The sequence below is a fragment of the Zalophus californianus genome, chromosome 3, assembly GCF_009762305.2.
Source record: "Zalophus californianus isolate mZalCal1 chromosome 3, mZalCal1.pri.v2, whole genome shotgun sequence".
Taxonomy (NCBI): Eukaryota; Metazoa; Chordata; class Mammalia; order Carnivora; family Otariidae; genus Zalophus; species Zalophus californianus.
The window spans coordinates 68,463,241-68,489,375 of record NC_045597.1 but is presented as its reverse complement, the minus strand read 5'-3'; the positions used below and the strand labels follow the sequence as shown (position 1 = coordinate 68,489,375).

Below are 26,135 nucleotides of genomic sequence, written 5' to 3'. Positions count from 1 at the left end.
TCAGAGCTTGGGCAGTGGAAGTAAGCAGAGTACCTGCCTAACTAAATACTGTCAAATTTGTTTGAGAACATGGCGGGTCACACTAACATCCTTCTGGGAATAAGATTTAGTCATTTCTCGAACCATGAGAGATGATGGACTCTGAGAAACAAACTGAGGGTTCTAGAGGGGAGGGGGTGGGGGATGGGTTAGCCTGGGGATGGGTATTAAGGATGGCATGTATTGCACGGAGCGCTGGGTGTTATGCACAGACAATGAATCATGGAACACTACATCACACACTAATGATGTAATGTATGGTGATTAACGTAACAATAAAAAATTTAAAGTATTAAAAAAAAGATTTAGTCATTTCTATTTACCAGTCTTAACTGGAAGTGCAAATACCTTACAAAGAAAGGGAGACACTCCATACTTTCAGCTTCCCTTTATGTTATACACAAATGTCAAGCCTGAGCCACAGTTTTCCCCAGCACATCCTCCTTACAGTTTAATTTTTCCCATTTTTCTCATTTAGTGTCTTCTTTTTTCTGTCTTGCCTGCTCTGTGTCCTTTACCATGTAGTGTATATTTGATACAGCATCTCAAAATTCCTCTAATGCCACTTCAGTTGAACTTGAAAAACACTGAGGTGATTACTAATTTATTGTTGTCTTCTCCTAAGTGCTTAATGCAAGCTTAATAAAAATCAATAGCTATGTATGCCTCTCCATTGTAGGAATATGCTTGTGGTGTATGACTAGGTGAGGCAGTTGTTGGGTGATTTATTGGAAATCTCCTAAGATAATCTATCACCTCCATTTTATTGGTGTAATGGAAGATGTTAATGGTCAAATAAATGGAAGTAGAGCAGGGAGCAGATGGAGAAGAGCAGGGAGCAGACGGAGAAGAGCAGGTGCTATACACCCTCTTCTTCAAAAAGTGTGTTGAGAGCAAAGAGGCTAATATGTAGAATGGGGACATCTTGCCTGATCTGAATAACATCTCAAGAGAATTAGAATTAGGATGCTAAATGCATTTCCAACCAAAAGGCCAAGGTTACAAATTTTGCAGCCATCAGGCTTTATCTCCTACTCCCAAACTCACTTATTTCTGTTAATAAAGAAGGACTTGTCACCTGCAGCACCCACCCAGAATGCTTGGCTTCCTACCTTCTCTGTGTTGGAGAAGAGCCTTACCTTACAAAAGAGCACCCTTTGTGAGAGTTGGTTAAAACCAACTGCCTACATTAAAAGAGAACTAGACTCTTTCAACAAAATAATTTCAACTTTGTTTTTTCAACTATCCTCACAGTGTGGTAAAATGGAGTCACGAACTGCCCTGCGCGCTCATCCTTTTCTAGATCCACACAAAGCGCTTCAGTCCTCTGGCAGAGAGCCTCCATAGTCTATGCTCAATATGGGACAGTGCAGGAGGTGATAACTTCCAACCCCAACCCAAAACATCAGCAGGACATTGTGTCACCAGCTTGAGGAAGAATGTGGTTCATTTTCTTCACAACTTCTAGAAATTTGACATTTCTTCCTAACCATGCCTCCCCCAATCCAGCTGCTCTGAGTATCAAAATTGTCTCAAATGTGTTTAGTGTTTAACAAAGTTTTTAAAAAGAGACGCTCTTTAATTTGCTAGTCCTACCTCTACAATATCTTTGGCTCCATCTATTTCATGGTAATATCTCTGACTTGAAATATATGAATTCTTCTGAATATTGGAACAAAGCAAGATGCAAGATTTATTATATCATTGGTATAACATTAGCATTTATTAGAAATAACATATGTTAATTAACAACCACAGCTTTTTAATTACCTTTAGAAAATTCCCTAACAGAGCTAGTTCCTGTCAGTGGAAATAGGAGCCATTCTCCAGAATAAAAGGCATAAATATGACAGATTGTAACCAAGCAAAGACTGTTTCTACCCCCTTTGTTATACTTCTCCCCCTTTCCTTTCTTATTTGCCAGAAGTGGACTGATCACTTGAGATTCTATGCTTTTAACTGGGATTTCAGCTGTTGTCAGAGACTCTCCAGAGACACCCACCGTCCTCAAATGTATTTCTGCTGTTGACTTCTGTTTGATCCTTCTAAGGCCTGGGCATCCTGGCAGGTTGCTCCACTGTGCACTTCAGCAACGTCTAGGTTGATGTTTTGCAAAAGCACAGCGAAGGTGGGAAGAGTCTCCCAATCAGAAACAAGCTAACAGAGTTCTTGGCTTTAGCAGGCATAGAAAGAAATAGATTTCTTTGGAAAGGATATTTTTTAAAAATAAAGAAGTACTGTATGAGTGTCTGATGAAGAATCATCATTTTGATAATTCTCTTTATTCTTTACTCAGTTTATTTTTTAAACGAGCATTATTGATGCTTTGAAACTCCTCGGTTCAATTTTGCATTTTGCATTGTTGTAGGTGACTTACAGAGCAAATGGCAAATGGTTGAGGTCATTCCATGGGCCCTGTATGCCTGAAGACGCCACCTGTATGGTCAGCTTCACTTCAGAATCTTCAGGCTTCATTAGAAGAACAGAGGCATACATCCAACATTTGATTCTCAGCAAAATTTTGCCACAAAATGATAATAACTTTCATGCTGTTTTGTAAGTACAGAGACTCACTGGAGGTCATCTGAGGACTCTGAAGATCTTTGGAAAAAATCTCCAATGGGAGAGGGTAACAATGAGGATAATGATGAAGGCCAAGGACTAACAGATATGTTTCTTCTGCTGGGCTTCCAATGGGCAAGTGAGCCTTACCAATGGATCCTGAAGAAATAACTTCATCACAAGGCTTCATTCTGAATTTCTAAGCACACACTCATTTTCCTAAAGGATCGTTCCCTTTGGGAATGCTGACTGAAAGTAGAAGTCTGGAAAAATCTGCACTAAACCCAACATTCAAGTACTTCCCCGTTAAGCATAAAGGGGAAATTAAGCAAGAGCACTGAAGGAGGCAGGCAAACTGGCTTCTTGGCCTACCACGAATCACTCATGATGATGGTTAAGTCTGAGCATCCAGTCGGGGTTTCCATTTCCTCCCTCATAGGGTAAAAGGGTTGGACTAATTATCTCTAATCTGTTTTCCACCATTAGTATTCTTTGAATCTAAGTGATAATGATGATCAATGAAACTAATTATTTTTCTGAGGCTATCAGTGATACATTTGGATCTCTAAGAAGGAAATAGAGAAAGGCACATTACAGATCTTGTTTTTTGAGATTATTTTCTTGATTTCCTACAATTGCTCTGGTACACTATGTTCAATTAATAATTTTATTTACTATAATTAGAATTTCTAATATATCATAAAATCCACAGGCAAACATTACACTAAGAATGTTCCTACATGAAACAAAAACCACTAGTTTATTAAGCAAAACAAACTATATGACCCTGTGTAAAATAAAACCAACAAGGCTACAGTTTGATTTTCCCTCCATTTTTACCCATTTATGTGGAAGCTTATAGAAATAATACTGGAGTACTGTAATACAAATTAGAATCATAATATTTAATATTAAAAAACAATATTCTAACATTCTCTCTTAATAGATTAGATAGAGAGGGTGCATCTGATTGGTTTTGACCATGCAGAACTCTCTACACACAAATCTATGACAACAAATTTGAAAATGTTCAAGAATGAATGATTTATTAAGAAAATGAAAATTGTCAAATGACCCACAACAAAAGTTAAACAAGAACATTTGCTATAAAACAGTTAACAAAAGTTAAACAGAACATTTGCTATAAAACAGAATGGAAAGGTGAGTGAATATCCCTCAAATTCTGGTTAATTATAAAACAAGATCATTGCAATGGTATTTAAATTATTTTTTATCATGAAAAAGTTAGAAATAACCCTAATTTATTTTATATAATCAGGATAACTTTATATTAAAGATAGCACAATATATAGAAAATTGGAATTAATCCCAATAACGATAGGTACAAGATTCTAAAATTAAAAAATTAGCAAATATCCAGCAATATATTAAAATAGTAATACCCTACAATAAAAAAAAGAAAACAAAGGAAAGCATATAAGAACAAGAAGAAAACATGAGTGAATTACATTATAACTTAGGTGTGGGGAAAGTGACCTTCCTACCTTTGACTCAAAGTCCAGGGGCAATATAAGAAAAGATTGATAAATTCAACCCAAAGAAAGCAAAATATCACAAATAAAACAAACCTCTGTATAGTAAAACTGTAGAAGCAAAGATAAAAGACAAATGACAAACCAAGAGAAAATAGTGGCAATGTGTATAAAGGGCTAATAGTCCCAATATGTATAAAACTTTCAAAACTTGAGGGTAGAAAAAGATAAACAATTGACAGAAAAATGGGCAAAGGACATGAACAACAATTCACACACAAAACACAAAATGGCCATCATGCATATGACAGGATGCTCATCTTCACTCATAATAAGAGAAATCTAAATTTAAAGTATACTAAGATACCATTTTAGCCTACCAAACTGTCAAAATTAAAAGCCTGATATTATATTAAATGGTGAGGCTAGGAGAAACAAGTACTTTGATGTATTGCTGGTGTGACTGCAAACAGATACAAGCTTTTTGGCCAAGCAATCACACTTCTAGAATTTATTCTTTACATATCCTTGCAATATGAAAATACAAATGTGTAAGATTATGCTTTTCAGCATTATTTGTATTTGCAAAATGTTGGAAACTATCTAAAGGCTCAGACATAGGAGACAGGTTGGTAAAACCATGGTCCATGCATACTAGGGAGTGCAATGCAACTATTTAAAAAAATAAAGAATCTTCTTTAATTGATAAGGAGTATTCCCCAGGATATATTGTTAAGTGATAGAAGAAAAATGCAAAAAAGAATAAACAGAAGGCTAAATTTTGTGGAAAAAAAAGAAGAAATAAGAAAGTATACATGTATTTGCTTAGGTTATCAAAAACAAAAAATGAGTTAACCAGAGTGTAAATGATAAAGCAAATGGGGCAAAATGTCTTAAAAATGATAAAATGTTAAAAATTGGTTAAGTTTGGGTAATGGTTATATAGGTAAATTGAGTCAAAGAGCATACAGGGTTTTTTTTCCGGAGTATTTTTACAAATTTCTTGTAAGCTGGAAATTATTTCAAAAAGAATGTTAATAATATTAACATAATAATCATAATATATTATGACCAGTGAAATCACTTCTAGGAATGCAGGAATGATTTGAACTAAAAAAAAAAAAGAAATAAATACTTTAATACACATGAAAAGGTCATTTCATCAAATAAGATTATGCAGCCATTAAATAAAAATTCGAAGTAAAATAATGGTAATAAAAATCATTAAAATTTGATGAAAACTATCAAAACTTAACAGGAAATTCATTCAAAAAGTGAAACACATTTAAGCCATTTCAGTCAAATCAGGATAGAGTCAGGGATTTCTGCTATCAGAAATTGCAATTAAGACAGAAAAATAAGATAGTATAAATATTAGGGAAAAAGATAAAATTAGATATTTTCCCCCAAGATCCTAATTACTGTAGGTTTTATTTGCCTGAAAGAGTGAAAGATTTTAGTTTCAATAAACCAAATGGACTGAAGATTTTAGATTTAATTGAACCAAACCAGGCCCTACTCAGAGCAAGTAGTTACTGGATAAAAAAGAATAGATACTCAGAGAAAACATTTGCAAAGTGGACATATCAAGCTGTTGATTATGATAATAATAAGCCTAATAGAAGAAATTGTAAACATTTCTAACTATATAAAAATTTTAAAAAATCATATGCAAAATTAAAAGGATTATATTAAAAAATCAGAAGCAATGTCAAGAGACAATTTATATATTTGAAAAAAATGATTTATAAGGCAGATGACACATAAAGGGTCTATAACTTCAGAGTTCTTACAAACTGATGGTTAAAAAAGACTAATAACCCAATGCGAAAAAAGGTAATAGCTATGATGGGACAAATAACAGAGAACTGATTATAAATAGTCAATAAATATATGAAAATATGGAATAAAGACAACATAATATAAACTAAGATATCACTTTGTGCTTCTATTACTGGAAAAAATACAACAAGGTCAACAATAACTTGTTAACAAAAATGTGGGAGAAAGAGTTTTTAAATATATTGCTGGTGGAAAGGTGAACTGATAAAGTGATGTGGTAATAGCTACTATAATTTAAAATACACATTCTACAACCCCACTCCTTGGAATCTATACCTTAGAAATAAATACAGTAATATGTTAGGACACAGGTACTAATATAAAAATTGCAGTATTTTCTTAGTGGCAATATTCACCAGTAGGGGAATAGCTGAACTGTGGCACATTCACAACAGGGAATACTGTACAGAATGTAAAATGAAAGAAAGAAAGAAAGAAAGAAAGGAAGAAAGAAAGAAAACTGCTTCCTGCAAGAGAGAGTAGATACACATTCCCTAATTTATCCTGCTAAATACCACTGATAACTCTGGATGTTATATATAAAACAAATACAAGTAGCTTCTGAAAGGCAGAAGGAAGACCAGCTAAGGACCTCAGGTCCTAAATGTAGTTAATTCCCTGGGGTTTTCTTTATGCCTCACATATCCCAGACTGTTTGCTGGAAAAGCTGGTAACCTGGAAACACCATTGGGTGCAGACCAAAAAAGGCCCAACAAAAGCTGGCTCTCTCTAGCCAAAGGAGCATGAAAGGGACAGCCTAGTTAGACAGGAAATTTTAGAAAATAATTACTTTACTGCAGCCAAACAGCACAGAAAAGAAAAAAAAAAAAAAAAAAAAAAACAACTGTGTCCCCTCTGCCCCCTAAATCAGCAAAGGCTAAATAGGGACTTCTACCCTCACCAGACTTTAACAAGGCACCCAACACTCCCTGCCAGGGATGGTGTTAGAAGAGGCAGAGTAGGTAGGGAGTTTAGATTTTCATCACTAGTCAGTAATGATGTGCCTTGTGTCTCTTCCCCTCCGCACAGGGTGGTGTTGGAAGAGACCCAGAGGAGAGTAGGCACTTTTACTACTGCCCATTGGTAAGGAGGGTACTCACATGTCATGGTGTTAGTAGAGGCTAGCTGGGAGCAGTACCAAAGCATTCTTACCCCTCCCAGCCAGGAATGGATTAGTAGAGGCCTAGTGGAGAGCCAGAACTTTTATCCCTATCCAGAAATAATAAGGAGCCACCTCTCAACCCCACCCCCAGGTGTCAATGAAGGCCAAATGAAGAATCTGGATTTCTATGCCCACTAAGCCATAACAAGGTGCCCCCCACCTTTCCTAGTCAGAGCAGTGTCAGAAGAAGCCAGCTAAAACAGAAAGTTTAAATAAGATGCAGGATTTCATAACTTAATACCCCAAATGTCCATATTTTGACTGAAATTCACTTGTCATACCAAGATCCAGGAAGGTCTCACACTGAGTGAGAGACAATCAACAGACGCCAACATTGAGATGACAGAAATATTAGAATTATTTTACAAAGATTTTAAAGCAGTCACTATAAAAATGCTTCAAAAAGGAATTACAAATAAGCTTAAAACAAATAGAATATGGAGAACTTCAACAAAGGGATAGAAACTCTCCACAAAGAAATAGTGTGAGGTTTGCTGGAGTGGTGAGGGGTGGGAGGGATGGGGTGGCTGCGTGATAGACACTGGGGAGGGTATATGCTATGGTGAGTGCTGTGAATTGTGCAAGACTGTTGAATCACAGATCTGTACCTCTGAAACAAATAATACAATATATGTTTAAGAAAAAAAAAGAAGATAGCAGGAGGGGAAGAATGAAGTGGGGGAAGTCGGAGGGGGAGACGAACCATGAGAGACTATGGACTCTGAAAAACAAACTGAGGGTTCTAGAGGGGAAGGGGTTGGGGGGATGGGTTAGCCTGGTGATGGGTATTAAAGAGGGCACATACTGCGTGGAGCACTGGGTGTTATACACAAACAATGAATCATGGAACACTACATCAAAAACTAATGATGTAATGTATGGTGATTAACATAAAAATAAAAAAAAAGAAAGAGTATAATGTAGAGCCAAATGTAAATTTTAGAACTGATGAACACAACAACTGAAATAGAAAACTAAATAGATGGACTTTACAGTAGGATGGAGTGAACTGAGGAAAAGAAACTGTGGTGAACACTAAGCGAATGGCAAAACAGAAAAATAACAATTATCCATCTAAAAACAGAGAGAATATTACTTAAAAAAAAAAAAGCCTCAGGGATCTCTAAACAAAAGCTCCAAGGGCCACCTGGGTGGCTCAGTCAGTTGGGCGTCTGCCTTCTACTCAGGTCATGATTTCAGGGTCCCAGGATCAAGCCCTACATGGGGCTCCCTGCTCAGCAGGGAGTCTGCTTCTCCCTCTCTCTCTGTTCCTCCCCCCATGCTAGTGTTCTCTCTCTCTCAGATAAATAAATAAATAAATAAATAAATAAATAAATAAATAAATCTTAAAAAAAGATAAAGCTCCATCATCAGAGTCCTGGAAGGATAGGAGAAAGAGGGTAGAATTGAAAAAATACTAAAAAAAAAAAAAAAAAATTGCTGAAAACCCCCCAAATTTGGAAGACATAAATCTATAGATTCAAGAAGCTCAGTAAACCCCAAAATCAAAGAAATCTATACCAAGACTGAAAACTAAAAGAGAAGAACAAAAGTCTAAAAATTTAAGACAAAACAAAAATCTTGAAAGCAGTGAATGAAAAAGAAAGGACTTCTTACCTTAGGGAAAAAGCAATTCAAATGACATCTTATTTCCCATTAGAAATCATGGAGTCCAGAACAAAATGGCATCACATTTTTTAAGTGTGGAAATAAAAGAACTGTCAACCTAGAATCCTATATCCAGTATAAGTAATTCCTCAGAAATGAAGAGAAATCAAGACATTCTCAAACAAAGGAAAAGAGAACTTGTTGCTGGCAGACCTACCCTAAAACAATAGCTAAAGGAAGTTCTCTAAACAAAAGCAAAACAATAAAAGAAGGAAGGAAAAACATGGTAAGCAAAAATAAGGGTAATTACAATAGGCTTTCCTTCTCTTTTTGAATCTTCTCTATTATATTGATAGTTGAAGCAAAAATTGTACCACTGTCTGAGAGAATATTTAAGACAATTATATTATAAATGGGGGAGAGTAAAGGGATGTAGTGGGAGATAAGTATTTTATGATTTATCTGAACTGGTAAAATAACACCAGCAAACTGTGAGAAGTTATGTATAGGTGATATAGTACCTAAAGCAATGATTAAAAAGGCTATCCAAGAAGATACACTCAAAAACACTATAGATAGATAAAAATAAAATTCTAAAATTGTTTAAGTAATACATAATAAGGCAGGAAAAAGAAAATAGAAATGAAAAACACAGAAGATAGAAAATGAAATTTAAAATGGCACAATTAAGATCTAACACATTCATGGTTACATTAAATGTAAATGGTCTAAGTGTATCAATTAAAAGACAGAAATTGGCAGAATTAAGTGGCAGAAACTCACTTCAAATATGACATGAGCAATTTGAAAATAAAAGAATAAAAAGATACATCATGCAAACATTAATCAAAAAAGCAGGAGTATATTAATATCAAATAAAATATGATACAGTGTAAAGAAAACTACCAGAGAAAGAGAGGGACATTAAATGGATATAAAAGAGTAAATTCACTAATCAGTGTAGTAATCCTAAACAAGTACGTACCAACAAACAGAGCTTCAAAATATGTGAAGCAAACTCTAATAGAACTGAAAGGAGAAATAAATGTGTAATTATAGCTGGAGACTTTAACACCTCTTTCTCAACAATTGATAGAACAACTGTATAGAAAACCAGCAAGGGTATGGAATCACTCAATGACAGCATCAACTAATATGGTACAATCAACATTTCACCCAAATAGCAACAGAAAACATATTCTTTTCAAGTGCTCAATGACATATACCAAGATAGATCATAGCCTGCACCATAAAACAAGCCTCAACAAATTTTTAACAATTGAAATAATACAGAATGTGTTCTCTGACCACAATGAAATCAAACTAGAAATCAATAGCAGACAGTAAACAGAAATTTTCAAATACTTGGAAACTAAACAATACACTTGTAATAAACAATCCATGGGTCAAAGAGGAAGTCTCAAGGGAAAGAAAACTGCATTAACTAAATGAAAATGATAGTACAACGTATCAAAATTTGGGGGACACAGCTAATGCTGAGGGGCTGTATATTTATAGCATTAAATGTATATTACAAAAGAGGAAATATCTCAAGTCAGTAATCTAAGATCATATCTCTGAATCTGGAAAAAAATGGGACAAAATCAACCCAAAGTAAGGAGAAGAAAGGAAATAAAAATAAGAGCAGCAATCAATGAAATTGAAAACAAACAAAAAAATAAAGAAAACCAATAAAATAAAGTCTGGTTCTTTGAAAAGAACGTCAAAATCAAGAAACTGCATCAAAATTAAAAACTTTTTCTCTGTGACACTCATGTGGAGAGGATTAAGAGAAAGCTATAGACTAAGAGAAAATATTTTCAAACCACATATCTGACAAAAGACTAGTATCTAGAGTATATAGGGAATTCTCAAAACTCCACAATGAAAAAAGGAAATAGCAAACTTCATGAAAACACATTTCACCAAAGAGTATATACAGATGATAAATAAGTATATGAAAAAATTCAGCATTGTTAACCATTAAGGATATATGTACTTAAAGCCGCAATGAGATATATTACAACACACTTATCAAAATGGCTTAAAAAAAACAAAAACAAAAACAAAAAACTGAAGCCAGCAAATGCTAATGAGGATATGCAGAGAAACCCTATCACTCATGCATTACTGGTGGGAGTACAAAATAATACAGCCACTCTCAAAAGCATTTTGGAAGTTTCTTTAAATATCCAAACATGGAACTACTGTACAACCCAGCAATTGTCCTCCTGGGCATTTATTCAGAAAAACGAAAACTTATGGTCACATAAAAACCTGTATATGAATATTTATAGCAGCATTATTCATAATATATAGTAATTTCACATCATGAAGTGCTACTCAACAACACAAAGAAATGAACTATTGACACACAAACAACCTGGATAAATCTCCAGGAATTATGATGAGTAATAGAGTCAAGCCAAGACATTACATACTGTTTGATTCCATTTACATAACATTCTTGAAATGACAAAATTACAGAAAAAATTAAAAACTTAGTGGTTGCCAGAGGTGAAGGAGGGTGGTGTTGGGAGGGAAATGGGTGTAGTTATAAAATGAACATTAGTGACCCTTGTAGTGACGGAAATATTTTCTATTTTGACTCTATCAATGTCAAATATCCTGGTTGTGATAGTGTACCATTGTTTTGCAAGATGTTACCATTGGGGGAAACTGGAGAAAGGGTACATGGAAGCTCTCTATGTTATTTCCTACAACTGTATGTGAATCTATAATTATCTCAAAATAAAAAGTTTAATTTAAAAAATTTTTTAAAGGAATGTAAGTATGAAAGAAAGAGGGGGGAAGGAACAAAGCAAAGAAAGGTAATTTCTTTCTCTATCTCTCTCTTACTTTCTATGCCAATTGACTTGATTAGAGTTTCAATGACAAAGTTTTGAATGAGAAGAAAAAATGGTGCACAAAAGAAGCATAGTATGACTTCATTTTTGTTAGACAATGACACAAACCATTAAATAAAAAAGTCTGAAAAGAAACACATCAGTACTCAACAAGGGTTATCTTATGTGGGTGAAGCAGAGAGGGTGCTATGGGGGAAGATAAGGAAAAAGGGATTACTAAAATGCAACTAAAAAAAGAAGACAGAAAAAGTTTACTGAAAGTATACATATATATGTGGGTAATATGCATAAAAATTTAGAGCAAGATAGCTAGAATTAGATCTTTGTGATCTATGAGTATGCCTATACTATATTAAGAAGACAAGTTTTATAGTAGTGTATTATTTTGCTTCTATTTCATATAGATCAAACAAAGCACCCAGCTTCTAGGTATGAATGTTGGGGTACCAACGTCTGCAAAGACAGCTACCAATCAGCCCACCCACCTCTTTTGGGGTAGTTTGTTATGCAGCAATAGACACCTGAGACATGTTTATAGGTATGCAAATGTTTTTAAAAGAAAAGAGAATATTGTGAACAAAAACTTACCTCTCAAAAGTGGTTGCTTAGCAGTGGCAATGGGAACAGAAGGGGAGATGATTAACTGTTACTTTATATGTCTTTGTATGTTTCACTACAATTTGAAAAAATCAATTAGAGAAAAAATTTACAAGGAGAAATAAAAATGTTCTATGTTCTGTTTTCTTGTTGGAACTGGCCTTTGGAGAAATGCCCACTCTCATTTTATTGTTATTCTCTATTTGCTGCAGCATTCCATAGCCCTCAGTTTCAGACATTTGTGTATAATGTTGGCTTCATAAACACATTTATAAATCAATTATCTTTAAAAATAAGGGTCAAAATCATATGTATTGAAAGTGGCTGTGGATTGGCAACTGAAACATTCTTAATCTTCTTTAAATACACTATAAAAACTAAGCGAGAGATAGGCATTAACAAAATTGATTTTAAAATATTCTCAGTAATGCAGTCTATAAGATACATTAGAAAAGTGCATTAGCTTACAGAACATTTTATCAGCTTGTAAAATTGTTACCAGCTTCTCTGTTCTGAACAGTGATACAGCAACGATAAGTCTGCAGGAAATTTATCAGAAACATGAAAGAAAATGATAATATTTTCGCTGTGGGTTGCAGTTTCCATTTTTATTAACTTTCATATTTATTGGATACTTGATTTCTTTAGGATCTTCCTGGACTTCTGATAGGCTCTAAATTCCTGGCCAAGGCCATTTTCATTAATTCAATTCAACAGATTTATATCTACAGTGTCTACTATGTGCTCTGGACACTGTGCCAGGTGCTTGGAGAAAGAGAATGAGAGTCTTAAGAAAAGCAGAGAATTGTCAATAGAAGATAATGATCTAGTATGAAAAGTAAAACATTTAAAAAGACTAAATAATGTGCAGGAGGTAGAGCCATAAAAACTAGACAAAGTATATTCCATTTGAGCTGCTCTTAGGGATAGCAAGAGTTTGGCAGGCAGACAAGATCGGGAGCTAATATTCCAGACAGAGTGGAAGGATGCGGAGAAGCAGGGAAGTGTGAAGAGCATGATGTGATTGAGGAAGAAAATGCAGTTTCAAAAGGATGAGTGGATCTGATTGGTAGGGTGTGGAAAAGATGGAGGAAGCACAACACTGAAATCAAACCCACAAGCTCTCTTTCAATAAGGGTGTCAAGTCAAGGCAGGAAAGGATACTCTTTTCAACAAATGATGCTGGAACAACTGGACATCCACGTGCAAAAGAACAAAGTCAGACTCCCTCCTTAGACCACACACAAAATTAATTCCAGGTGATCACAGACCTAAATGTAAGTGCTAACACTACAAGACTTTTAGAAGGAAACATAGGAGTAAATTTTCATGAACTAGGGTTGGGTTAGGAAAGGGCTACTTACACACAACATCAAAAACAAAAGCAACAAAGGAAAAAAATAGATACATTTGAAGTTATCAAATTTTAAAAAGTTTGTACTTCAAAAGTTTATACTTGTACATCATTAGGAAAGTGAAAAAATAGAATGGGAGAAAATATTTGCAAATCATACATCTGATAAGGACTTATATACAAGATATATTTTAAAATTCCTACCATTCAACACTTTTATTTTTTTTTAAGATTTTATTTATTTATTTAGTTAGTTAGTTATTTGACAGAGAGACAGTCCAAGCAGGGGGAGCGGCAGGCAGAAGGAGAGGCAGGCTCCCCACTGAGCAGGGAGCCCAATATGGGACTCGATCCCAGGACCTTAGGATCATAACCTGAGCCAAAGGCAGCCACTTAACTGACTGAGCCACCCAGCCACCCGCATCACTTTTAAAAAGACAATTCAATTTTAAAATAGGCTTTAAAAATCTTTTAAAAAATATTTTTTAAAAGATTTTATTTATTTATTTGACACTGAGAGAATGAGAGAGAGCATAAGCAGGGGGAGTGGCAGGCAGAGGGAGAAGCAGGCTCTCTGCTGAGCAAGGAGCCTGATGCGGGACTCGATCCTAGGACTCTGGGATCATGACCTGAGCTGAGGCAGCCGCTTAACCGACTGAGCCACCCAGGCGCCCTAAAAAAAAAGATTTAACATTTCTTCCAGGAAGATAGATACATGACCAATAAACATGTGGAAAATGTTCAGCATCATTAGTAGTTGGGGAAATGCAAATCAAAACCAAAATGAGATACTACTACTTCATACCTACTGGGATGACTATAATAAAAAAGACAGATAATATGTTGGTGAGGAAGCGGAGACATTCTCATTCATTGTTGCTGAACTTAAACTGGTGCATTCCACCACTTTGGAAAACAGTTTGGCAGTTCCTCAAAAAGTTTAACACAGAATTACTATATGACCCAGCAGTTCCAAATAGGTACCTAAGAGAAATAAAAACATGTTCACACAAAAATGTGTAAATGAATATTCTTAATAACATTAGTCATGATAGTCAACAAGTGGGAAGAATCCAATGTTCATACACTGATGAATGGATAAACTTAATGCAATATACCCATGCAATGGAATATTTTGTACAAATAAATAGAAATGAAGTACTGATACATGCCACAATATGGATGAACCTTAAAAGCATTATGGTGAGAGAGTAACCAGTCACAAAGGACCACAGAGCATATGATCCCATTTATATGAAATATCCAGAATAGGCAAATCCAGAGACAGAAAGTAGATTAGTGGTGGCCAGGGGCTAGAGGGTGGGACTGAGGTGGAAATGGGGGAGTGACTGCTAATGGCTGTGGGGTTTCTTTCCGGGGTGATGAAAATGTTCTCAAATTGACTTTGGTGGTGGTTGTACAACTCTGTGAATATACAAAAAACCATTGAATTGTATATACACTGTAAGTGGGTGAATTGTGTGGCACATAAATTGTATCTCAATAAAGCTGTTTTAAAAAATCTAGGTTGTCCTAAAAAACAAAATAAAAAACATACAGACTCTAGAGTCAGACAACCTAGGCTGGAATCTGTATTCTCCCACTCACCAGTTATGAAGCTCAGAGCAATTTGCTTTATCTCCGCTTTACCCAATTTCTTCATCTGTGAATGAATGATTAATTCCAGCTGAGATCGCAAGGGAAATTTTCACCAATGTGGAATTTGGGCTGGTTTCAAAAATAGTGTTTTTTTTAGATTATGAGATAAAGACCTTAAAAGGAACTAACACTTTCAAGAGCACCTAATGTGTGCCAGGTTCTGTGCTAAACATTCTACATACATCACTGCAGCTCATTCCTCCTGCTTTGTACTTAAGGAAAGAAGTGATGCTGAGAGTGAAGTGGTAAAGTGACCAAGTAGGGGTTCAACTGCAGGTTCAGGGTCTCCTGCATCTGGCCTGAGTAAGCCCTTGAGGAGGGAAGTGTCTGCGATCAGACGGAGGGAGTGAAGTGAGGTCTGTCTGGTAGCGCGGGAGGGGGTGGGGCGGGAAGTGACAGTTAGCCTGCTTAGGAATTTGATGGCCAGACAAGGTTTCTGGATTTTAGCCTGTGGGTAATAGGGAGCACAGAAGTGCTTATCAAAAAAGGCCATAAGCAGTAGGGATGTGGATATATTTTTATATGTAAAAATCTAAATTTATCTTGCACGTTATTATATAGCTCAGATGTACCTTTCAGAAACCTTGTAATGTTGCTCAAAATAGACACAGTCTGACAAGCTCGCCTTTAGTGAATTTTCCAGAGGAGAAACTGGTTTGCTTCCACAATTTAAAGATGACTTTAAAAATAAATTAAAATCCTATCAGAGTCTGAGAATTTGTTAATTTGATCTGCTGATTGTTATCAAATGACAGACTGATTTTGATGTGTTTTAGAGCTAAGAATAGATAATAGAAGCCTTTAAATCTCATTAAAACCCTCAAGAGATGAATAAAAACTGTTAGTCTCACCTTATACAAGAGCTCAATGAAAAGGAAAACCACCATATATGTAATTATTCAGATGGAATAACTGATATGTGTTGTATACTCATTTATCCTATAGTGGGCTTTGAGGTTTTTTTTGTTTTCTGGTCTTTGGGTTTTTGAGTAGTACTGTCAGCAGCATGAAGCCTTGCCTATGCCTCCTAGTTGGAAAGAGATTCATCCAAAGCCATCAACAAGCAGAGTGTCCTGCAAGCATTTGAAGTGTCTAGGGACTGGCAAAGCCAGTACCCTAAGGTCAGCACCATGCAGCTGAAGGAACTAGTAGCAAACGTGCACTCCGGTCCATTCCAGGTGGTAACCCAACCTCAAGTCATGTTGCTAGCTTAGTGCACCTGCATGGGAAGTCCCAAATGCAAGGCTGTTCTTCCTCTCTAAGCCAGCACTTCTCAATGGAGATCCTACATCTACTAGTATGGGTGCCCTTGGCAAAAAAGTGAGGTGAGGGCATTTTTTGTTTACTTCAACGGTGGAGAACTTCTGCTAGAATTTAGTGAGCATCCCCCCAAAAAACCATAGGACAAGACTGCACAGTGAAGAACTGCTCTGCATTTAACATGATTTCCAAATCTCCTGCCACCTATTATCTGAGCTTCTCTGAAACTAAACCCTAATTCCATTTTAGACACAGATGAAATAGTTTTGACATGATTTTAATACACACTGAGTTTTCCAGCAATTAAACTACCATGTAAATTGTGGGAAGACTGATATTGAGTCTTCTTTAACCTTATTTTAAAATGCTAACTATGACCATTTATATTTAAACAATTTACTTTTTAGTTACTTAGGCTTTCAACACTGTTCTCACACACAACTTATCCAATTTCCTGTAGTAGAGTTTATTTTTCTAATCCCTCCTCAATATTCTGTTGCTCCTGGAAGGAAGTTATCTGTAGTGTCTTTTTAAATATGAGACTGATTGTATGCATTGACACATGGTGGAATTTCAAGAAAGGAGATAGGTTTTTGGTGATACTTTGTTCTGTGCAAATAAATAAAGGGAACCTCATCTAAAATGGAGTCAAGGGCACCTGGCTGGCTCAGTAGAGCATGTGACTTGATCTCAGGATTGTAAGTTTGAACCCCACATTGGGTGTGGGGATTATTTAAAAAAATCTTAAAAATATAAAAAATGGGGTGCCTGTGTGGCTCAGCTAGTTAAGCATCAGACTCTTGATTTTGGCTCAGGTCATGATCTCAGGGTCATGAGATCGAGCCTGAACATTGGGCTTCATGCTCAGTGTGGTGTCTGCTTGAGATTCTTTCTCTCCCTCTTCCTCTGCCTCTCTTTCCTCTCTCTCTCTCTCAAATAAATAAATAAATAAAATCTTTAAAAAAATAAAAAGTAAAAAATAAAATGCAGTTGAGAAACCCCAAAAGAAAAGTTTTCACAAATACCACTCATTGCAGCCTCCATAACCAACAGAAAGTAGAAAGATACAAATTATCATGAGAATGGAGGACATTTTTCAAATAGGAATTTCATCTCCTGCTTTTAAGGAAAATAAGAAAGATCTCTCCCTGCCCCAGCAACAACACACTACCACTGTTTACAGCCAATAAGAAACCGTCTCAACCATGAACTCTTGTTCTCCAAAGAACTTTTGTTTAAAACAATCCTCCTCAATTTCCTCTTAAAACATAATAAAAGCTGACCTTCCCTTTGTCTCTTTGGACTTGACTATGGCTCACCATAGCTTGCCTGTCCCAAATTGCAATTCCTCTGCTATCCCCCAATAAACTCATTTTGCTGGTAAAATTACTGTCTATTTTATTTTTAAGGTTGACAGTTCCTACCTTGCCCCATGTTATAACACAAGGAATTAATTATTGTGAGACCATGCATTAATAAAGTCCAGCTTTTTGCAAGAATTCCAAACTTTCTCATTTTTCCCATATTAACAGTCAACAATTTGTCTTGGTACCTAATCTTTTCTTTAATTAAGGTTATTTTCTCTTGCCTTTTATCACACACTTATAAGAATTATTCTAATTTTACCCTTATGTCCATTCCTTCATTTTCCCATAACAATTCTATAAAATGGCTTCTCATATTTCTACTTCTTTTAAACCCAAAACTATTCATTATGAGTGTTGGACTATTTCATTATATCTTCTCATGCAGTCAACCTGAATCTTATATATTAAATATATAATTATATAACTACTAATTACTTTCATTTTTATTTCACTTATTACACTTAAGTCATTATATTGGTTTTTGAAATTATAGGTATTTGCTATCTATAAATTTCCTTTCAGAATAGTAAATAGAGTTTACTTGTTATAAAACTTTTTATGAAGTATTTGTTATATTAAGTGGTCACTGTACTGTTATTATTGTTAACAAAACACTTTTCACATTTTATATCTGAGAAAACAGAGTGTGATTTATCCAAGATAACACATAAAGAATAAGCTTTGATATCTTAAGGAACCTTGGCTTCTCGCTCTATTCTCAATTTATAGACCTCTGTTCACCATTAAAATGCTTTATCATTCATCATTTGGGTCCTCAATAAATATGTTGTAGTTAGAAGTGATTATAAGAACTTCATATAGAGATATTATTATTATTAATAATAATGCCAGTAATAACCACCATATATCGGTCACAAGCAGGCACCGTACTCAGAACTTTCCATCTATTATCTCATATAACCCTCACAATAATTGTGTCAAATAGGTATGTTGTTATTTATGGTCGCAGATGAGGAAAATGAGGCTGAAACTGTTCGGTAACTTGCCCTTGATCAGGAGGCCAGGAAGGGACAGAGGCCCACACTCACACTTCAGCCTCTTTGTCTCCAATGCCCACATATTCTGTCTCCAAAAAGAACAGTGTTCTTTAGTTTTGCATTAAGAAAAATAAAACATAAAAATGTTTTGAATTGCAGAGGAAGGCAGGAGTGCTTTCAATGAATCCATTAAGGAAATCAATAATTCCTACAAGTATTTCAAATCAAAATGATGGAGGCAAAGACACTATAACTCACACTGGTGGCTTACTGATTTTCGCTAGCTATGCCATGATGATCTCCCCTCTCTCACCATTTGGGATTGATTCACCCAATACGGCTCTCCACAGGACCACATCAATATCAAATTGCAGAGTGACCTATAAAAAGATGTTACAACTTGTGCTGTCCAATACAGTAGAACTACACCAGCCCATGTGGCTACTGAGCATTAGAAATGTGACTAGTCTAAATTGAGATCTACTGTAAAGTGTGAAATACTCACCGGGTTACAAATATTTACTATAAAAAAGTGAAGTATCTCCTTAATAGTTTTAATTTTTGTTATATGCTGATGTAATATTTTGTAGATATGGGCTAAATAAAATGTTATTAAAATTAATTTCACCTGTTTCTTTTTATTTTTTTAAACGATTTTAAATAGATTTCAAATGACATATTTGGCTCACATTTGCAGTTTGCACTATGGTTCTATTAGGCAGCACTGTTGTGAACTATATGTGTTTTCAAATAACCAACCTTAAAATTGAGTCATGGAAAAAAAAAAACTGTTGAAGAACAAAAGCAAAACAAAAAACAAATGAAACTCAATACTTAGTGTGTGAGAAAAATTATTTGACTAAAGTTTCAATCTTAGTCTACCAGTTAGGAGATGCATAAACTTTGATGAATCATTTCATACCTAGTAATCACTTAATACCTATTTTGTAAAATCAAGGTAATAACTATATCCTTACTTCATGGGGTTGTTACAAATATAAAATGAATACTTATTTCATTCATTTATTCATTTGACAAAACTTTAGTGATACAAGGAGCTTACAGTGGGAGTTACAGAATTTTATAGGATTCATAGCAGAGAGCATCATAAAGTGTCTGTGACTGGTTAACTCTGCTTGGGGATTAAGGAAAAATTCAACAGAGGGTTTAGCCTCTGATCTGCCTCTTGAATGTGAAGAGGAATTTGCCAGGTAGAGAAGTCAGGGAATATCTTGTTTTCATGTCTCCCAAGTGTGAAAACAGGGTGTGCTTAGTGAATGGGGTGGGGTGGCGCTGGGGCTGGGGGTGTGGTTAAGGCTCTGGCAAATAAAGAGGAGGGGAGGAGAGGTAGTACCATGTGTCCAGTGTTGGAAGGTTCTGGGACAGAAGGTTCTGACGCTGACAGAGAGCCAAAAAAAGAGGAACCACAATTACTTGGTAGCTTTTGGTGATGGTGTGCATATTCTAATGTAATTTTAGAATCTTTGTTCCTTTCTTAGAGGAGGATGTTAACAAAAGGTATAAATAAAAATTAGCAGGACTTAATTGGATAGTATTCAATAACTAGCTTCTGTACAAAACTGTGTGGGGCAAAATATTCCTTTTTTTTTTTTTAAGTGAATGCTTAGCTCTTTGGGTTAGGGCAATGCTTCATAAAAGGGCCCAGCTTTTCAACAGGATAATTACAGGGCTCCCTAGAGGAAAGAGTAGCTTCACAAAAAAACTGGAGCCTACCAAAAATCATTTAGACCTTCCAGTATTTCCAAAGACTGAATTAGTTGCTAGAAATAAACATATATCAAAGTTACTCATCTATACTAATGCTGTAGTCAATATGATTGAAATTTTTCTATGGGACTATATTTATATTAAAATTACAATGAAAATAATGGTATATGATACATTCAAGATTATATGAGGATAACATACTTATAAAAGACAATTTCAAAAACAAAATTATGGCTGCCTTTTAATTCTAATATTTTCTTTGGCATACTTTTTACAGGGATTGCTGTTTTAAGAACAATAAAAATAAACATCAACTAATCACAAATCTATTTACAAGTTGTGGGTAGATTGTAGAACCTCAAAATGAAATTATATTTTATTTTCAACATTAAATTTACATTATTTAAGGAATCAGTATGCTGCAGGTAAAAGTGGAAAGACCTGTTTTTTAGACAGCACATAAATTAAATCATGTTGTTATTGAATAGAAATTTTTAATCTTTTCCTTTCAGTCCACAAAATAAATAGGACATCAGGCTAAAAGGCTGTTTTTCAGCTAAGGTCTACTCTTGGCAATAAATGGTATTGAGCAACAAAACAAATTGATATGTCAGTGTTTCTGACTGAAGAGATTATTGATTATATCAAAGAAGAATTCTTATAACAAGGTAATATTCTTTCCCTGTTGACAACAAATTAACTACCAAGTATTGTAATTGCTTTCTGCTTTTCAGCTTTCAGGTCATGATCTCATCTTTGCAAGATCTCTCATCCTCTAAAAGAGCCAGCTTCATTTCCTAGAAGACCACAAAAGGAAGAAACCAGGTACTGATTCATCTTTCATCATTTAGGGTTTGCTCAGGTCTGGTTTCCTCCAAAGGCACTTTAGAAGAAACAACAGCACCAGTAAGACCAAACATCTTGCTTTGCTTTGGTTTTGGTCTCTAGAATTCATTCCTTTCTTAAAAAACAAACAAACAAACAAAAAAACATTGCTACTTTTTAGGGGATATTTAGGTAAAGGTTCTCTAATCATATTTGCAAAAATAATATTTCCTTGATTTTAAGGATCCTGCTTGTGTCCCTGGCCACATTCTAAATAATAGCAGAAATATAAATGTAATAGAAAATGTCTATGGGTTTTCCTTCTATGTATTCTGTTTATTTATTCTCTTCCCCACTAACTGTGAGCTCCTTGAAAGAAGACACTTTTTCTTCATTGTGTCATTATGTAATGAAATACAATGCCTGCTCAATAAATTTGTGTGTACATAAAACAGAGTAGTTGAAGGTTATGGGCAGACAAGCCATAGCAACTAGCAATACCACCTCCCCCCACCCATCCCCTCCGTCCCCCTACACTATACTCCTTGGACAGTATTTGTTTAGTGAAAAGTATATGATCTTGAAAATCAAATAGAACCAGGTTAAAATTCCAACATAGACACTCATTGAGCAATTCAACCTCCTTGATCCTTACTTTTTTATATGTGTAAAGGGAGGACAATATCTCCTATGTTGTAGGGATTTTTGAGGATTGAATGAATGAATATTCATAAGGAATGAATCATAATGCTTGCCTGGCACATAAAAGGCACTCAATAAATACTGATCCTCTATCTTCCTTTAATGTCCCAGACTTATCCTCTTCAAACTGGTACTTAGCAATGTGCCAAGAGGGTCACAAAGCCACTGGATAAACATGATGGTCAATCCTGCTGCATATACTTTTTTGGATGGTATATAATTATATTAATATAAAAGATTTATTCAGGGATTCATTTAGTCAACAAATGTTTTTATAGCATTTGTTATGAAACAGCAGTCTGCTGGGTGCAAGGCGTAAAATAATAGATAAGACATGGAGTTTCTAGTCTAGTGGGAAAGAAGAAAGAGAGAGAGGGAGAGAGGGAGGGAGGGATGAAAGGAGGAAAGAAGTTACAATTTTTGACAAGTGATGTGAAGGAAACAAAGAGATTGCAGAGACAGAAACCTGTGGAGAAGGAGCCAACCTCTTTAGATAGAGTGGGCAGAGATGGCTTTTAAAAGCAGGTGGCATGTAATGTGGATAAGGACACAGCCATAAGAAGACTTAAGGATGAGCATTTGAAACAGAGGAAACAGCAAAGCAAAAGTCACCTGAATTCCTCAGGTAAAACAAATTTCATATTTACTAGCTTGGCACTTTCCCTGACTCCCTGCTATTCAGGGTTTTTTGGTAAATATTTGGTAAATCTTGTAGTGGGGACCTTGAATGCCAGGTGCAAGATGTAAGAATGGGGCAGCTAAAAATCACTCTCTTTTCACCCCTCTCTATTTAAGTTAGCAGCTTGCAAGGGCAATAACTAAGTGTTCAGAATAAACTGGTATAACTCAAATATAGAGGGAAAGATTATATAGCTAGATTTATATACCGCTTATGAGGCACTTGCAACTCAAGATAGAGATTCACACTAAAATAAAATAAAACTAAGGTTCCTCTTGGCACACTCTGCTGCTTTCCTTTTGCCTCATGTGGGCATATTGCTACAAAATGGTAATTGTTTCTCTTTATCCAGACATAGGAAATCACAATTATAAAACTTATTGAATTATTATAAATTTTGTTAGTAACACATTTACTGAAGAGCATTGGTTTCACTGCAGAAATCTTGAGAGGATTTAAGATAGGTGAATTTCTTGAAGGAGGGATAATTTTATCTTATTTATCTTTGTGTTACTAATATCTTGCATAGTGCCACAGACATAGATATTCAATGTACACCTGATGAATTAAAAAGAAGTTACAGTTTCCAATTTGGATTGGTGAGGGGTACCAGGAATCTCTTGAGCTCAGGCATTTGTCATTACGATTAAATTCCAGTGAAACAGAACAATATGTACACTTTGTTTTTGTTTGTAATCATTGGTTTGGCCATACTTTTAGCTCCATACATACTCTGTATCTCCAACACCTATGAAATTGTGTTTGTGACAAATCCTTCATAATCTTGATAATAGGGCTAACAAAACACCATAACACAATGAAGCTGAGAAGGCAGAAAGTAATTAATTACAGTATTGCAGGAAGGATGAAGAGTTATGGTCACAAAGCTGCTTTTGAAACTGTTCTTAGAGGAGTTATCCCTGTTGCCCTAGTGAAATTACTGAGAAAAAAAAAAAAGCAAGTGATTTCTTCAGAAGTGACCTTATTTTCCTTAGGTTTTAAAATTGTTTTCTATATGGAAGAGAAATTTATTACAACCTTGAAGCAATATATATATATATATATATATATATATATATATATATATAATATATGCTAAGAATAGCAAATCCGTGCAAGATTCAAATATTCTTGATAGTAAGGAATGCTGGAATTTGGCTTTGGTATCTCATTAACAAATTTAAAGAAATGAAAAATACATACAATGAGAAACTAAATTTAAGGACAGATTAAGTCAACCATAACTATTTGGTTAATTTTTAAAGTATGTATATATTTGTGAACATTTATATTCACTTTTCAAAGGTAAATTTTCATTCCATTATGGAATCCATACCTTAATATGTATCATTCATTTCTTTCTTTTTTTTTATACCATTCATTTCTATTTTGACTTTTTATCCAACAAGGACCACAGCATGATAGGCACGAACTCAGAGAATTTGCTACACTGTTACCATAGTAAATATTTCTTCCTTCACTAGGCTGAGATATCTTGGCCCTGGTGGACAGTTTAAACTACTTAGGAAAAGAGTGTGGCTATCCTGTGACACTCTCTCTTTAATCTATTAATAAAAGCAATAACAATGGCTGGCCTAAGACCATATCATTGTACCTCAGCTTTTCTGCTTGAGATCACTATTCCACTGGGCTCTGCATTTATCCCTCACCAGCATCTAAGACCAGAGGAAAATGAGCATCAGGCCATTTAACACACAAGAAAGAAGCATCAGAAGTCACCTTACAAGGGCAAACAGAGAATTTGGCTCACAGTCATGTCCTTCTCCGATGTCACATTACACCTTACATCTGTATATATTAAGCAACCACCAATAGGTCTTCCATCGGGCTACTCTATTACATCTTAGGTAAAACATACATACAGAGAGAAGCTCTCAGATACTCCAATCAAGAAACCATTATAGGGAGCGAAATTAGAAGCGAGGGGAGCCCATTTCACATTTTACAAATGGCAGGAAAGAATGATCATTAAAAATTTAAATTGTGAAAATAATTTAATTTGAAAGAGGAGATTGGAAAAAAAAGAGGACAACTATAACTGAAAAAAACAAATTTATGGACTGTTTTACATTCGCATGGAAATTTGACTTAGGCTTCAAAAATTCTCCTCTGATTTACATGTGCAGAAAAATTATTCTCAGACATCCTTCACCAATATCTCCTACTCCCAGAGTACTTTACATAAATATTTATGTGAGAATTGATTTGACTCTTTTCTAGTTTCTGCTGGCCTGCTTGCCTATTCAATTTTTTGTTTGTTTGTTTCTGTCAAATGAAACACTAGCTGGAGGAATGGATAAGCAGCTAAAAATGTAGTTTCTGGTCAACTGAACCCCCACTATATGATACCTGAATATTCATAGATAAGCTCCACATCCAATCTGGTACTTCTCACCACATCCGAGCCACCAAAGCTGAACTTCCTCATTGGAGATTTGTTAGAAAGTTACTTGTCATTTCTAGCCAGGAGTTAACTGCAGTTTTTTTTTTTCTCCCTTAACTGTAGCTTTTATATGATGGAAATTATCCTAAGTTGGATATGCTTATGATAAAAAGAAAATAGATTGAACATATTCTAGTTATCAAATCTCCACGGAAAACACTTTGTCTAAAACTTCAGATCCCTCATTTGGTCATTTCTGGAAGGAAGCACATTCTTTGCTGACCTGAATGTAGTATCAACTCCTTGAATTCAGGTTGGAATTTCAGCAAGAGAGATGAAACACAGAGGGTCCTACTTATGGCATAACTTACTATTGGGGCACACTCACACGATCTTGAAAAAGGGCTTTGTTTATTTCCCACTCAGGTGTTGGGTGGTTGAGGGTTCAGTACTGTTAAAGTCTCAAATATAAAAAGTGAATATATTATGTATACTTGATGCTACAAGCATTTCACAGAATGGCAGGAGCAAATTCTGTTTGCTGGTTTTAGTGGCACAGCTGGTGGGCCCAGCTCTCTCTAAAGACATTTTCGTTACAAAGTTCCAGCCAGTCACTTTACTTGGTGGTCCAGTGTAAAGGTCTCCTTGCAAATCTCCCTAAGAGATAGCACAGCAGATGACTATATCCCAAAGATCCAATGCTGATATTGGTCCAATTTGAACTGAAACTGAGATCTTAGGTTTCTGAATAATGGTTCTCCAACAATTAAAGAAAAAAGAGCATTCAAAAATGGAAATAATGAGGGTCACCAATACAAGTGAGGGCAGCATTAGAAGATTATAATTAGTGGCATTATTTGACAAGATTATTTCAAAAACTTTAAAAAGTTTTTGAAAAAGGCTTTAAAGATATAAACTCAGAGAAAAGAAGTTTTAATTTTACATTGAACTATTCTAAAAGCATATAACCTTCAATATAAGAACAAAAG

At 35.2% G+C, this 26,135-nt stretch overlaps 1 protein-coding gene across 3 annotated transcripts in view; it reads right to left on the bottom strand.

Moving 5' to 3' along the window:
- Positions 1-26,135, bottom strand: part of STARD13 (StAR related lipid transfer domain containing 13) — a 512,105-nt gene that overhangs the window by 280,810 nt on the left and 205,160 nt on the right. The window lies entirely within an intron of this gene.